Below are 15,048 nucleotides of genomic sequence, written 5' to 3' on the forward strand. Positions count from 1 at the left end.
CAACATGGGCTGAAATAAGCCATTACTCCAAAAGAAACATAAAAGAGCCAGATTAATGTTTGCTAATACACACAGAAGCAAAGACCTTAATTTTTGGAGACATGTCCTGTGGTCTGACAAAACTAAAATTGAACTGTTTGGCCATAATGACCATTGTTAGGTTTGTAGGAAAAAGGGAAAAGCTTTGAAACCTACGAACATCATCCCAACTGTGAAGCACGGGGGTGGCAGCATCATGTTGTGGGCTTGTTTTGCTGCAGGAGGAACTGGTGCACTTCATAAAATAGATGGCATCATGAGGAAAGAAGATTATGTGGCAATACTGAAGCAACATCCCAAAGCATCAGCCAGGAACTTAAAGCTTGGGCGGCAATGGTTCTTCTAAGTGGATAATGATCTGAAGCATTTTGCCAAACTGGTTACACAGTGGCTTAAGGATAACAAAATCAATGTTTTGGAGTGGCCATCACAAAGCCCTGATCTCAATCCTATATTACATGCAATTTTATTTATTTATTTGTCTTACAATTTGTTTTTGCTAATGAGTCGTCTGCACCAAATGACACAATGGATTTAATATTCCCTACAGCAAATGTACCCGTGCTTTCTGTCTCCACCAAACAATGCCTGATCAGTGGCCAGTTATCCTGTAATGCTGCCTTTATTGCAAAAAAAAAAATGTCATTATTATTCCTAATGAGCTCCACATGGATTTACCGGATCAAATGTCATGCTATGATGTGACGGTGACGATCGTGCTACCAGATTTCTGCCTTTCAAGGCGATTTCAAAGCAGCGTTTTGTTGATATTGGCGAGGCGAGGAGTGATATTTGTGCCTTGCGCTCTCTGCCCCGTGTTTGTTTTGTCTCCTAATAAGCCCGGCTTGAAATGGAGCATTAACATTGTGAGTTTATTATTGTGGACTGTGATTCCCGATATTTATAGATCTGATGCATTACGTGGTAGGAATTCAGAATCTGGCATCTAACAACTATGACCCCTTTATTATACACAGGCAGAAATGGAGGATATGTTACCTTTTATGTTCGATTTTCGGGAACGCTGGATGACAATCCATAACAGACTAATGTCTCCATGATACCAGAGAAGAACTAGTATAAAACCGCCATCTATAAATATAAATAAAACCGTTATAACTCTGCCACCTCTCATATATAAGAATATACTACTGTAATACTGTCCTGAAGTAAGAGAATATAACTACTATAATACTGCCCCATGTACAAAAATATAACTACTATAATACTGCCCCATGTACAAGAATATAACTACTATAATACTGCTCCTATGTACAAGAATATAACTACTATAATACTGCTCCTATGTACAAGAATATAACTACTATAATACTGCTCCTATGTACAAGAATATAACTGCTATAATACTGCCTCCTATGTACAAGAATATAACTACTATAATACTGCTCCTATGTACAGGAATATAACTACTATAATACTGCCCCCATGTACAAGAATATAACTACTATAATACTGCCCCTATGTACAAGAATATCACTACTATAATACTGCCCCTATGTACAAGAATATAACTACTATAATACTGCCTACTATTTACAAGAATATAACTACTATAATACTGCTCCTATGTACAAGAATATAACAACTATAATACTGCTTCTATGTACAAGAATATAACTACTATAATACTGCTCCTATGTACAGGAATATAACTACTATAATACTGCTCCTATGTACAGGAATATAGCTACTATAATACTGCACCTATGTACAAGAATATAACTACTATAATACTGCTCCTATGTACAAGAATATAACTACTATAATACTGCTCCTATTTACAAGAATATAACTACTATAATACTGCCTCCTATGTAGAAGAATATAACTACTATAATACTGCTCCTATGTACAAGAATATAACTACTATAATACTGCCTCCTATGTCCAAGAAGATAACTACTATAATACTGCCCCTATGTACAAGAATATAACTAGTATAATACTGCTCCTATGTCCAAGAATATAACTACTATAATACTGCCTCCTATGTAAAAGAATATAACTACTATAATACTGCCCCTATGTACAAGAATATAACTACTATAATACTGCTCCTATGTACAGGAATATAACTACTATAATACTGCCTCCAATTTACAAGAGTATAACTACTATAATACTGCCTCTTATTTACAAGAATATAACTACTATAATACTGCCTCTTATTTACAAGAATATAACTGCTATTATACTGCCCCTATGTACAAGAATATAACTACTATAATACTGCCCCTATGTACAAGAATATAACTACTATAATACTGCCCCTATGTACAAGAATATAACTACTATAATACTGCTCCTATGTACAAGAATATAACTACTATAATACTGCTCCTATGTACAGGAATATAACTACTATAATACTGCTCCTATGTACAGGAATATAACTACTATAATACTGCTCCTATGTACAGGAATATAACTACTATAATACTGCTCCTATGTACAGGAATATAGCTACTATAATACTGCACCTATGTACAAGAATATAACTACTATAATATTGCTCCTATGTACAAGAATATAACTGCTATAATACTGCCTCCTATGTACAAGAATATAACTACTATAATACTGCCTCCTATTTACAAGAATATAACTACTATAATACTGCTCCTATGTACAAGAATATAACTACTATAATACTGCTCTTATGTACAGGAATATAACTACTATAATACTGCCTCCTATTTACAAGAATATAACTACTATAATACTGCACCTATGTACAAGAATATATCTACTATAATACTGCTCCTATTTACCAGAATATAATTACAATAATACTGCTCCTATGTACAAGAATATAACTACTATAATACTGCCTCCTATTTACAAGAATATAACTACTATAATACTGCTCCTATGTACAACAATATAACTACTATAATACTGCCTCCTATGTACAAGAATATAACTGTTATAATACTGCCCCTATGTACAAGAATATAACTACTATAATATTGCTCCTATTTACAAGAATATAACTACTATAATACTGCACCTATGTACAAGAATATAACTACTATAATACTGCTCCTATGTACAAGAATATAACTACTATAATACTGCCTCATATTTACAAGAATATAACTACTATAATACTGCCCCATATGTACAAGAATATAACTACTATAATACTGCCCCATATGTACAAGAATATAACTACTATAATACTGCCCCATATGTACAAGAATATAACTACTATAATACTGCCCCATATGTACAAGAATATAACTACTATAATACTGCTCCTATGTACAAGAATATAACTACTATAATACTACTCCTATGTACAAGAATATAACTACTATAATACTGCCTCCTATTTACAAGAATATAACTACTATAATACTGCTCCTATGTACAAGAATATAACTACTATAATACTGCCCCTATGTACAAGAATATAACTACTATAATACTGCCCCTATGTACAAGAATATAACTACTATAATACTGCTCCTATGTACAAGAATATAACTACTATAATACTGCCCCTATGTACAAGAATATAACTACTATAATACTGCTCCTATGTACAAGAATATAACTACTATAATACTGCCCCTATGTACAAGAATATAACTACTATAATACTGCTCCTATGTACAAGAATATAACTACTATAATACTGCCCCTATGTACAAGAATATAACTACTATAATACTGCCCCTATGTACAAGAATATAACTACTATAATGCTGCTCCTATGTACAAGAATATAACTTCTATAATACTGCTCCTATGTACAAGAATATAACTACTATAATACTGCCCTTATGTACAAGAATATAACTACTATAATACTGCTCCTATGTACAAGAATATAACTACTATAATACTGCCCCTATGTACAAGAATATAACTACTATAATACTGCTCCTATGTACAAGAATATAACTACTATAATACTGCCCCTATGTACAAGAATATAACTACTATAATACTGCCCCTATGTACAAGAATATAACTACTATAATACTGCCCCTATGTACAAGAATATAACTACTATAATACTGCCCCTATGTACAAGAATATAACTACTATAATACTGCTCCTATGTACAAGAATATAACTACTATAATACTGCCCCTATGTACAAGAATATAACTACTATAATACTGCCCCTATGTACAAGAATATAACTACTATAATACTGCCCCTATGTACAAGAATATAACTACTATAATACTGCTCCTATGTACAAGAATATAACTACTATAATACTGCCCCTATGTACAAGAATATAACTACTATAATACTGCTCCTATGTACAAGAATATAACTACTATAATACTGCCCCTATGTACAAGAATATAACTACTATAATACTGCCCCTATGTACAAGAATATAACTACTATAATACTGCCCCTATGTACAAGAATATAACTACTATAATACTGCCCCTATGTACAAGAATATAACTACTATAATACTGCTCCTATGTACAAGAATATAACATCTATAATACTGCCCCTATGTACAAGAATATAACTGCTATAATACTGCCTTCTGAGGACATTTCTGTACAGAACAGACAGCAGACGTTGCATATCTGTGGTGGATTTCTCGGTGCTGATGCATTTGGGTTTAGTATTTGCATCCATCTGTAATAAAGGCAATAATTGTGCTGTGTTTTTATGACCTTATTGGAGTAATCCCCTTGTATTATCTATCAGGGTCTCGCAGCATGCGTGCCGTTCTCCCCGTCATTTTCATTATGCCTGTACTGATGAGAAATGAAAACTGAGCACCAGTGCTAAATGGTGTGTGCGCAGCGAGGACGGGGGCATTAAATCTGAGAGCGCCTTCAATGATTCAGAAATCTGTTTATTCCGTCATGGAGGGTAACTGTCAAATGGAGATAAGGGAATATGTGGTTTCAATGTCACCAATTCTCAGGCACACGGGGAGCAGTGATAATAATACACCGGGAGTAATGATAACATGTGCGGCCAAGGGAATTCCGCCACTTCCACTCTCAGCTGTTGTTTCTTCACATTGTATTTGCAATTTTATAGAAAACTGTTCTTTTTATTTAAGTTGGAGAAGCAACTCTTGTGCAGAATTAGTGTTACAGCTCCTAAATTAACTTAATAATATCCCAAAACTTTCATCCATGGGCCCCTTATAATTACAATGGGAGTGACTGTGCAGGAGACTTTTTGGGGCGCCATACCATTGCTTTAGCAATTGTACTGCCTAGCTCTCTATATACGTCTTTTCTGATCGGGTGCGAGAAATTTATTAAAAGGACATGTTAGGTTTCTGTCACAGGTATGACACTGTAACCTGGTATAAGGGCACCTAGACTGATCCTCAGGCTAGGGTCCCTAACTGTCCCTTATTCCAGAGGTAGGCTTGATGGTAGCCAAGTCTGGACCACCAGCGTGTCCCTAACTTCTGAGCAGCGCTGGTCTAACGCCTCCTCTCCCTCACCCCCCCGGGAGAGCTGTGACAGGAGTAAAGAATCCCACAAATACCGATAGAGAGGGCAACACCAATGCTCAAACTCACTGCAACCACTGCAGCCACACAGAGGGGAAATGACAATACATGCTCAGGGAGAAATGAAGTGCAGGGAGGAAATAAACAAACAAGGATATTTCCACAGCACACCAGATAGCATACAACCGTTCACCAACAACTGGGTCACCATGCATAAAGAACGCTGGAGCAAAGCTAGAGCTATAATCGGCATATGGTGCTAGATTCCACCATCTTTTAAATGATGGAAGTGGTTGTAATAGGACATCAGCAACCTGTGACCACAGCAGCCATTCACTAGCCAGAAGCAATTAACTCCTGCTAAACCATTGATCAGAGGGGACTAAACAGTCGTCACCTGCACTGGCTGAGCAACTAAGTAGCATCAGGTTGCCTACAAGACTGCAATGTGAACAGAGTCTGGAGTCGCCATGACAGTTTCTTACTATTGATATCTGGCATATCCGCGTGATAAGGCATAAAGGTCTCATTAGCAAAATCCCAAATCTGAGACCATCATCGGTGAAGAAAATGGGGGTGAGGAGGGGTCACTATCTGCCATATCTGGAGGTGTCCTCCAAATTATTATTATTTTGGGGTTTTTCTTATGATTTTCCAAAATTGCTGTAAAACGCAGCCAAAAAAAGGCGCAATTGCATCTTCTGAAACCTTGTCCTACGCCACATGGGTGTTCTGGCTTGGAGTTGTTGCACTTGATTGAAGCATTTGTAAAAGGCTTGAAAATTACTCTTCCACCCTCTTCTATAAATTAAGGTTGCATCCCATTCACAAAGACCGCATCAAAGCCAACTTAAAAAAAAAAACACCCCAAAATGTAAAAGCTTCATTGTATAATGAAAACAATAACACATATCTCCTTCCAAAGTGTTTTTAGTATAGTTTTTTTTTTCAAATGTTTTTGCCCTTTGTTAGGCACTTTGAACACTTGAATGTTTTTTGTTGAGTTTTCGGAGCAGAATCTGAACAGAAACTCAGTTTTTGAGGTAACAGAAAAAAGGGAAAAATGGTGGGAAGGGAAACACACAAACAAACTGCAAGAAAAAGCAATAGTGATTTATTCAGCAAGATTATTCCTAACTGAGGAGCTGGGACACCAAACATCCAACCATCCAGGCATATAGCCAGCAATGATGGCATGTGAATGGTGATTATAAAAAGACACTCCCAAAAAGTGATAGGGCAAACCAAACGAGGAAGTGAACACACCTGAATAGAAATAAAAAGAATATGTGGAAACCCCCCAAATCCCAATCTTAAAAGAAAGGGAAGAATGCTGGGAAGGGAAATACACAAACAAACCAAAGGGAAAATAAATAATTATTAAAGGGAACCAAACATCAGGATTTTCCTATATAAGGTGCAGCCAGCGCAGTACTGGCACTATCAGGCACATTGTGTACATACCATTAGTGGGCAGCTCGGATGTTTAGGCTGTGAAATCCAAGTTTATAAAGTTTAAAAATTCATCATCTTTTTGATTGGCGTGTGCACCTCGCTGCTAATGTCCGGGCGGGTTATGCACGTGGATTGACGCCCCCCCCCCCCTCCCGCCGCCTGTTTCTCCCTCCCTCTGGCTGTATGTAACTTTCTACTCTTCTGTACAAGGCGTCGGAGTTAGTGCCTGCGCATAGCGCTCATCTCCGGCGCCATGTTTCTGAAGCCCACAGTATTATTGTGCATGAGAGGGCGGCGCATGCGACCTCGCTTCTTCAGATCTGTTGTGACCGCGGGAGCGCGCGCGGTGTCACAACAGGACTGGAGAACAGCTGATCTTACCCCGATTAGCTGCAGCAGACGTCTGCTACAAGGTGCGCCGCCCTCTCATGCACAATAATACTGTGGGCTTCAGAAACATGGCACCGGAGAGGAGCGCTATGCACATGGGCAAACTCCGACGCCGTGTACAGAAGAGTAGAATTTTAGACAGCCAGAGGGAGGGAGGGGAATCCACGTGCATAACCTGCCCAAACACTAGCAGAGAGGTTCACACGTCAATCAAAAAGATGATGAATTTTCAAACTTGGATTTCACAGCCTACACATCCGAGCTGACCACTAATGGTATGTACACAATGTGCCTGATAGTGCCAGTACTGCACTGGCTGCACCTTATACACAAAAATCCTAATGTTTGTTTCCCTTTAATGAGCAAGATTATCCTTAACTGAAAAGCTGGGACTCTAAACATTCATCTATCAAGGCATATAGTGAGCAATGAATGCATGTGCATAGTGAGTATAAAAAGACCCTCCCAAAAAGTGATAGGGCAAACCAAACAAGGAAGTGAACACACCTGAATAGAAGTAAAAGGAAACACAAGGAAAGGCAAGAGAACTATCAGCAATAGGACAAACAAAACAGGCTGTGGTCCAAAGAGTGAGAAACCAACCACACAAACCAGAGGTCATTGGTTCAAGCCCTGGAGTTTAGTCATGATAACAAGAATGTAAGGAAATTTTGAAATTTGGAGAGCTTCTGCTCTAAGAACACCTTGAAAAACTGTGCACATAGTCTTATAGTGGTATTTTCAGCCATACGCCAATGGTCTGCAAAAAAAAATAAAAAAATAAATCAGCTTTGCCCAACACCTGGTCGTCAAATGGTTAGATGGAGACTTGCAGAGGCATACAAGCCACAGTTTCTTGCACCCACTGTGAAATTTGGTGGAGAATCGGTGATGATCTGGGGATGCTTCAGCAAGGCTGGAATTGGGCAGATTAAACTTTGCAAAGGACGTATGAATCAAGCCGCATTCAAGGTTATCTTGGGAAAAACAGATGCTTCTGCTCAGGCAATGTTCCCCAACTTTGAGGACTGGTTTTTCCAGCAGGACAATGCGCCATGCCACAAGCTAGGTCAATCAACGTGTGGATGAAGGACCACCACATGAAAACCCTGTCATGGCCAGCCCAATCTCCAGACCTGAACCCCATTGAAAACCTCTGGAATGTAATCAAGAGGAAGATGGATAGTCACAAGCCAACAAACAAAGACCAAAAGCAGTGTGAAAGACTGGTAAAAAGCAGCCAAGACGCATGAAAGCTGGGATTTAAAATCATGGTTATTCCACAAAATATTGATTTCTGAATCTTCCTGAGGTAAAAATTAGTATTGTTGTTTCTCAATGATTATGAATTTGTCTTCTTTGCATTATTTGAGGTATGAAAGCACTGTGCATTTTTTTGTTATTTTGACCATTTCTCATTTTCAGAAAATAAATACAAAATGTATTGCTTGGAAATTCGGAGATGTTGTCAGTAGTTTATAGAATAAAAGAACAATTTAAATTTTACTCAAAAATCTAATATATAAAGCTGAGTGTATGTGTGTATGTATGTCCGCTAAGGAATTCGCACTGTCGCATTTACAATCATTGAATTTTTCACAGACACCTCATGTGACTCAGGGAACGTCATAGACTATGTTTTGACGGGAAAATTTAACCCCACACTTTACAGTTAAGGCCGCTTTACACGCTGCGATATCGGTCCCGATATCGCTAGTGTGGGTACCCGCCCCCATCTGTTGGGCAACACTGGCAAATTGCTGCCTGTGCCGAACAACATCGCCCAGACCCGTCACACATATTTACCTGCCCGGTGACGTCGCTGTGACCGGCGAACCGCCTCCTTTCTAAGGGGGCGTTTCGTTTAGCGTCACAGCGACGTCACTGAACCGCCGCCCAATAGAAGCGGAGGGGCGGAGATGAGCGGGACGTAACATCCCGCCCACCTCCTTCCTTAAGGAGAGCTTCCTCGTTCCTGCGGTGTCACACGGAGCGATGTGTGCTGCCGCAGGAACGAGGAACAACTTTGTTACTGCTGCAGTAACGATAATTGAGAATGGACCCCCATATCACCGATGAGCGATTTTGCACGTTTTTGCGACGATGCAAAATCGCTCATAGGTGTCACACGCAACGGCATCGCTAATGCGGCCGGATGTGCGTCACGAATTCCGTGACCCCAACGACTTCGTATTAGCGATGTCGTTGCGTGTAAAGCCCCCTTTACTCTCCAAAAATCCTGCCTCCATTAAAGTCAATGGTGTTGCGAGCTATTAGGTTATTAATAGCAGCTGTGAGTGGTTGCTATAGGATCAAAATAAATTGTTAGTATAAGAAGCTTATGTATGAGGTAATAAGATGTCGGTGGGGAGACGGATAAAGACAGAAAGAGACAGACAGGAAAAGAGAGAGAGAGACAGTCAAAGAGACAGACAGAGGCTGACAGACAGAGACAGGCAGACAGGGAAAGAGGAAGACAGAGACAGACATGGAAAAATACACACAGAGAAAGAAACAGAGACAAGGAAAGAGACAGACAAGTAAAGAGACAGGGTAAGAGACAAGTAAAGAGACAGGGAAAGATACATAGACAGACGGGGAAAGATATTTACATATATACCCACAATTAGAGGACCTGCGACTTGCCATAAATATATAGTTTTCCTTGTACTGGTATACATACCACTGTTCTCCTGATTCCGGAGTTTTTCTTCTGCTCCTGCACATCTCCATTCCTGAGATAATGACTTTCTCTTACTAGTTTATAAATCTAGTCTTATTCATCAAGGGGGAGTGGTTTTCAAGAAGACTCCCATAGAGCAGAGTGGAGGTTCACACCTAGTTGCCCCAAAAGATCTACAAAGACCTACAAAGAGAAGAATGGGCCATATCTCAGGAACAGAGAGGCGCAGGAACAAAAGAAAAACAATGCCGGATTCAGGAGAACAGGGGGTGAAAAATGATATATTTATGGCAAGTGACCGGTCCACTTTAAAGAACAATGTCTCAGAAATGCCATTGAAGCCTTTGTGACCTTTGCCGTGTTCTAATGTGTCTGGTAAATGTAGGCAGCAGACTCCCGCCTCCTCCCCAACGGGAAAATCTTCTGTATGCAATAACTGGTCAGTCCTCCGAGCCGCAGAGACTTGATCAAATGAATCTCTGATCTGGGAATATGTGAAGATGGTTTTAAAATGAGAAGGAATTAATGTAGCTCCGGGGCAGCCGTGTTTTTAAATGTCAAGTGTTATTTGTAATGCGCCTTCTTAGTTTTCCTAAATGAACGCGCAATGACAGCGGGGCCGATATTCATTTCAATTCTTCGCACAGTGTCACATTCTCATTTCTGCGCTGCTTTAAATAATGCAACTTTATGTTCTACATCACTATTGTGTTTAAGATAAAATGAGGGATAATGAGGCTTATAGAGACAAGTTATTTGATTTACCTACTTTAGAGACTTTGTATGAAATGTACAGTTTTTGCTTTGCCGGAATTGATAATTTTATGTTGCAGTACCACTTTTAACCACATGGTGGAGGTGTGAGCATCACCTAATCCGTAAAAACGTCAGCTACTTCAGGTCACAGGGAAGAAGGGGGTGAGCATTGATTGGCCACTTGTTGACTTAGTCATCGTAGCACATTCTGAGTATATTTGTTATTATTGCATTATTTGCACTATTGATATACTGACGTTTTACTTGTGAAGTCACTATAGACCGTTCTGATATCCAAGGTAAAAGGGTACTTTACATGCTGCAACATCGCTAACGATATATCGTCGGGGTCACATACGTTAGTGACGCACATCCGGCGCCGGTAGCGACATTGCAGCGTGTGACACCAAGGAGCGACGCTCAACGATCGCAAAAACGTCAAAAATTGTTGCTCGTTGACACGTCGCTCCTTTTCATAAGATCGTTGCTGCTGCAGGTACGATGTTGTTCGTCGTTCCTGCGGCAGCATACATCGCTACGTGTGACACCGCAGGAACGACAAACATCTCCTTACCTGCGTCCACCGGCAATGAGGAAGGAAGGAGGTGGGCGGGATGTTACGGCCGCTCATCTCCGGCCCTCCACTTCTGTTGGACGGCAGCCGTGTGACGTCGCTGTGACGCCGTACGAACCGCCCCCTTAGAAAGGAGGCGGTTCGCCGGCCAAAGCGACGTCGCAGGGAATGTAAGTCCGTGTGACGGGTGTAAGCGATGTTGTGCGCCACAGGAAGCGATTTGCCAGTGTCGTACAACCGACGAGGGCGGGTACACTCTTTAGCGATATCGATACCGATATCGCAGCGTGTAAAGTATCCTAAAGAGTGAGAGATCCAAAGAGTCAAAATATAATCATTCGCGATTGATCCTGCCTGCTTGACATTGGCAGCTTGTACTGAGCAGTGGGAGATCTCAGCAGGGTGGAGGGACAGTGAGTAGGTGGCTGGAGATTTACTGAGCAGTGGGAGATCTCAGCAGGGTGGAGGGACAGTGAGTAGGTGGCTGGAGATTTTTCTTGAGCAGTGGGAGATCTCAGCAGGGTGGAGGGACAAGTGAGTAGGTGGCTGGAGATTTATTAAAGACTTCCAAATGGGATTGAATTACTATTTTGGAATGTATTTTCAAAGTAAGTACATTGGCCTCATCAGGTCTAACAGCTGTGTTTGAAAATGTATGCAGTTAATATCGTAAAATCTGGTGATAGATCCACTTAACAATGAAACTGTGTTTAGCTGTGCTCAGTTTGAAGACCATGCCCATCTTTGTGTTGGCAGGATTTTGGCTGGTTTGTGTCTGCACCAGGAAATAAATTCCACCCTCTGGAAGTAGGAAACATTCAGTAAATGTATTAGAAAATGACACAGGAAATAACTGCTCAGCCAATCACTGGCCAAGTTGGGGCCACACCTCTGGCCAGGATTGGCTGAGAGGTCATTTCCTGTATGTTGGGAGGGACCAGAAAGAGACCCGTTAGGTCCAAGGAAGCATTGAAACAGGAGATTCAGGATATAGATGGGTTGAGCATCAATTTTTTTTTTTTTTTATGAAGTCCTATTTAACCTTTTCATATCCTGAGTCCCCCCGGGGGGAAGGGGGAACGGGGGGACTTTCAAAATAATCCGTTAAGCTCCTTTGTCCCCTGGCAGGGGACATCAATATTTCATACGCATTTTACTGTCATCTTCTGCCAATGAGTTTGAGCAGATTCCATTTTCACTACCGAACACTGGCATAAATATAACTGATGACAACCTATCATAGGTTTTCAATGTGCGAAACAGGAAATTGTATTGGATAGAAAAGGTTAAAAAAATAAAATAAAATATTGGTTGAACAACTCCTTCCCTTAAAGGGAATCTGTCAGCAGGTTTTCGCTACCTTATCTGAAAGCAATATAATGTAGGCAAAGAGATTCTGAATTCAACGATGTATCACTTAAAATACTGGATACAGCCATTCTGACACAATCAGAATTTTTAGATTTAGCCGTGTAGCAGAGCTGAGAGAGCTGTCCCTGCCCACACCAGGCTCTCAGTAGAGATTGTACATTGACAGTTAGGTGTCAATCAGAGGGGGGAGTGTGCTGTACTGCTGTGGTAATCACCAAGTGATAAAGCCTTTAGTTTAAGTAAACTACAGCAAGTAGTCTGATAAGAGAGGCACAGTTGATTTTTGTTTTTTAACCTCTACAGCATGCTGTGCTCAGATAACATAGCAAAAACCTGCTGACAGATTCCCTTTAAGGCTATGTTCACACTTGGCTTTTTTTGCTGCAGCAAAACCTGCTCTCTAGGCAATAAAAAAGCTGCTTCCAAAAAGCAGGGTTTGCTGAGCTTTTTTTTCTGCTTTTTGTGGAGTTTTTGCTTGTCCTCATTGTTTTCTTGCTGAGTTTTTTTGCTGCCTTTTTGTGGAATTTTTGCACTTTCTCATTGTTTTCTATAGTGGGAAAAAAGTTGCAAAAATGCTAAAGGAATTGAAATGGCATTTTTTCAAAAGCGCAACTGTTTTCCATTTCACTCGGCGAAAAAAAATAAAAAGCAAACAGTTTGTACATGACATTTCTGACGTCTCCTAGCTTTTGCTTGTACTGGAAAAGGCAGCTTTTGCATAAAACTAATGAAAAAATGCTGGAAAAAAAGAACCCAACAACAAAAACGCAAGGTGCTGACATGGCCTTAAAGGGAATCTGTCAGGACAGTCTTATTACTGAACCTAGTGGTATGACCTATAGGTCCTAGAACACTAATTAAAATTAAACCAATTTTTGTAATAATCCGATGTGTCCGCAATGAGAAATCAAGCTCTGACATCACAGGCAAGTTAGTGCTTTTAGGGAGTGTCGACACAATCCGAGTGCACAGGCCACACCCTCATGTACAATCCAGGGCAATTTACATGTGGCATTTAAGATGTATGATTATTTATTTTATAGCATTGCCACTATGGCGTAAATAACAACTTAAAGGGAACCTGTCACCACTTTTTTGTCCTATAAGCTGCGGCCACCACCACCGGGCTCCTATATATAGCATTCTAACATGCTGTATATAAGAGCACGAGCCAGGAGTATATCATAAAAAAACACTTTATAATACTTACCTAATGGTCACGCGGTGGGCCTAATGGGTGTCTCCGTTGTCCGGTGCGGGCGCCTCCCCTTTTGGCCATCTTTGTCCTCCTTCTGACTCCTGTGTGCATGACGCCTCTACGTCATACACACTCGCTGGTCCTGCGCAGGCGCACTACAATACTTTGATCTGCCCTGCTCAGGACCTGAATGCCGGCGAGTGTGTATGACGTCGGATAGTCATGCACCGCGGCTAGAGAAGGAGGACAAAGATGGCCAAAAGGGGCGGCACCGGCACCGGACAATGGAGACACCCATTAGCCCACTGCGCGACCATTAGGTAAGTATTATAAAGTGTTTTTTATGTTATACCCCCGGCCTGGGCTCTTATATACAGCATGTTAGAATGCTGTATATAAGAGCCCGGTGGTGGCCGCAGCTTATAGGCCAAAAAAACGGTGACATGTTCCCTTTAAAGGGATTTTCTGGTTTCGTCAAACTCCTCTTCCCTCTTGTTTACAAGATAAAACAAACAATAATCTGGGAGTTACTCACCTTTGCAGGTCTAACGCCAAGTTTCCACCGCTGCCTCCAGTATCAGTTATTATCCACAGCTCTGACGTCCCATTGTGTCACTATGACTATGGGATAGCAGGGAACTGGGGCTCCTAAGATATCTCTCAATGCTAGAGGCCCTATGCTGTCCCTAATCTCAGGGATACTCCTGATGGTGGAGATGCCGGAGTCTCCTTCCTGACCAATTCTGGTCTGATTCCCCCTACCCATCCCAGGGAGGGACAGGAGAGGAGTGGGATGAAACCCACAGATAAAGACAGACCAGGGAAAACCAAAACTCTGACACACACACACACACACACACACAGACACACAAAGAATAAGCAAATAAAAGATTCAGGTTGAAAACAAGAGGCGGAAGGAAGCTATAAAACAACAGGGGTAAACTAAACAACCGCACCAAGCAATATGCACAACATTCACCAGAGAGCCTGGGACACCACACCTCACAGATCAACATAGACAATCTATAACTGGTACGTGTGGAAGGATTCAACCAGCATAAATAGGAGGGGAGCAGATATGATAGGCCTCCCCACAACATGTG

General features: G+C 40.6%; 1 protein-coding gene across 1 annotated transcript in view; it reads left to right on the forward strand.

The window, feature by feature from the left end:
* Positions 1–15,048, forward strand: part of NPHP4 (nephrocystin 4) — a 355,418-nt gene that overhangs the window by 39,278 nt on the left and 301,092 nt on the right. The window lies entirely within an intron of this gene.

This window comes from Anomaloglossus baeobatrachus, chromosome 11, assembly GCF_048569485.1.
Source record: "Anomaloglossus baeobatrachus isolate aAnoBae1 chromosome 11, aAnoBae1.hap1, whole genome shotgun sequence".
NCBI lineage: Eukaryota > Metazoa > Chordata > Amphibia > Anura > Aromobatidae > Anomaloglossus > Anomaloglossus baeobatrachus.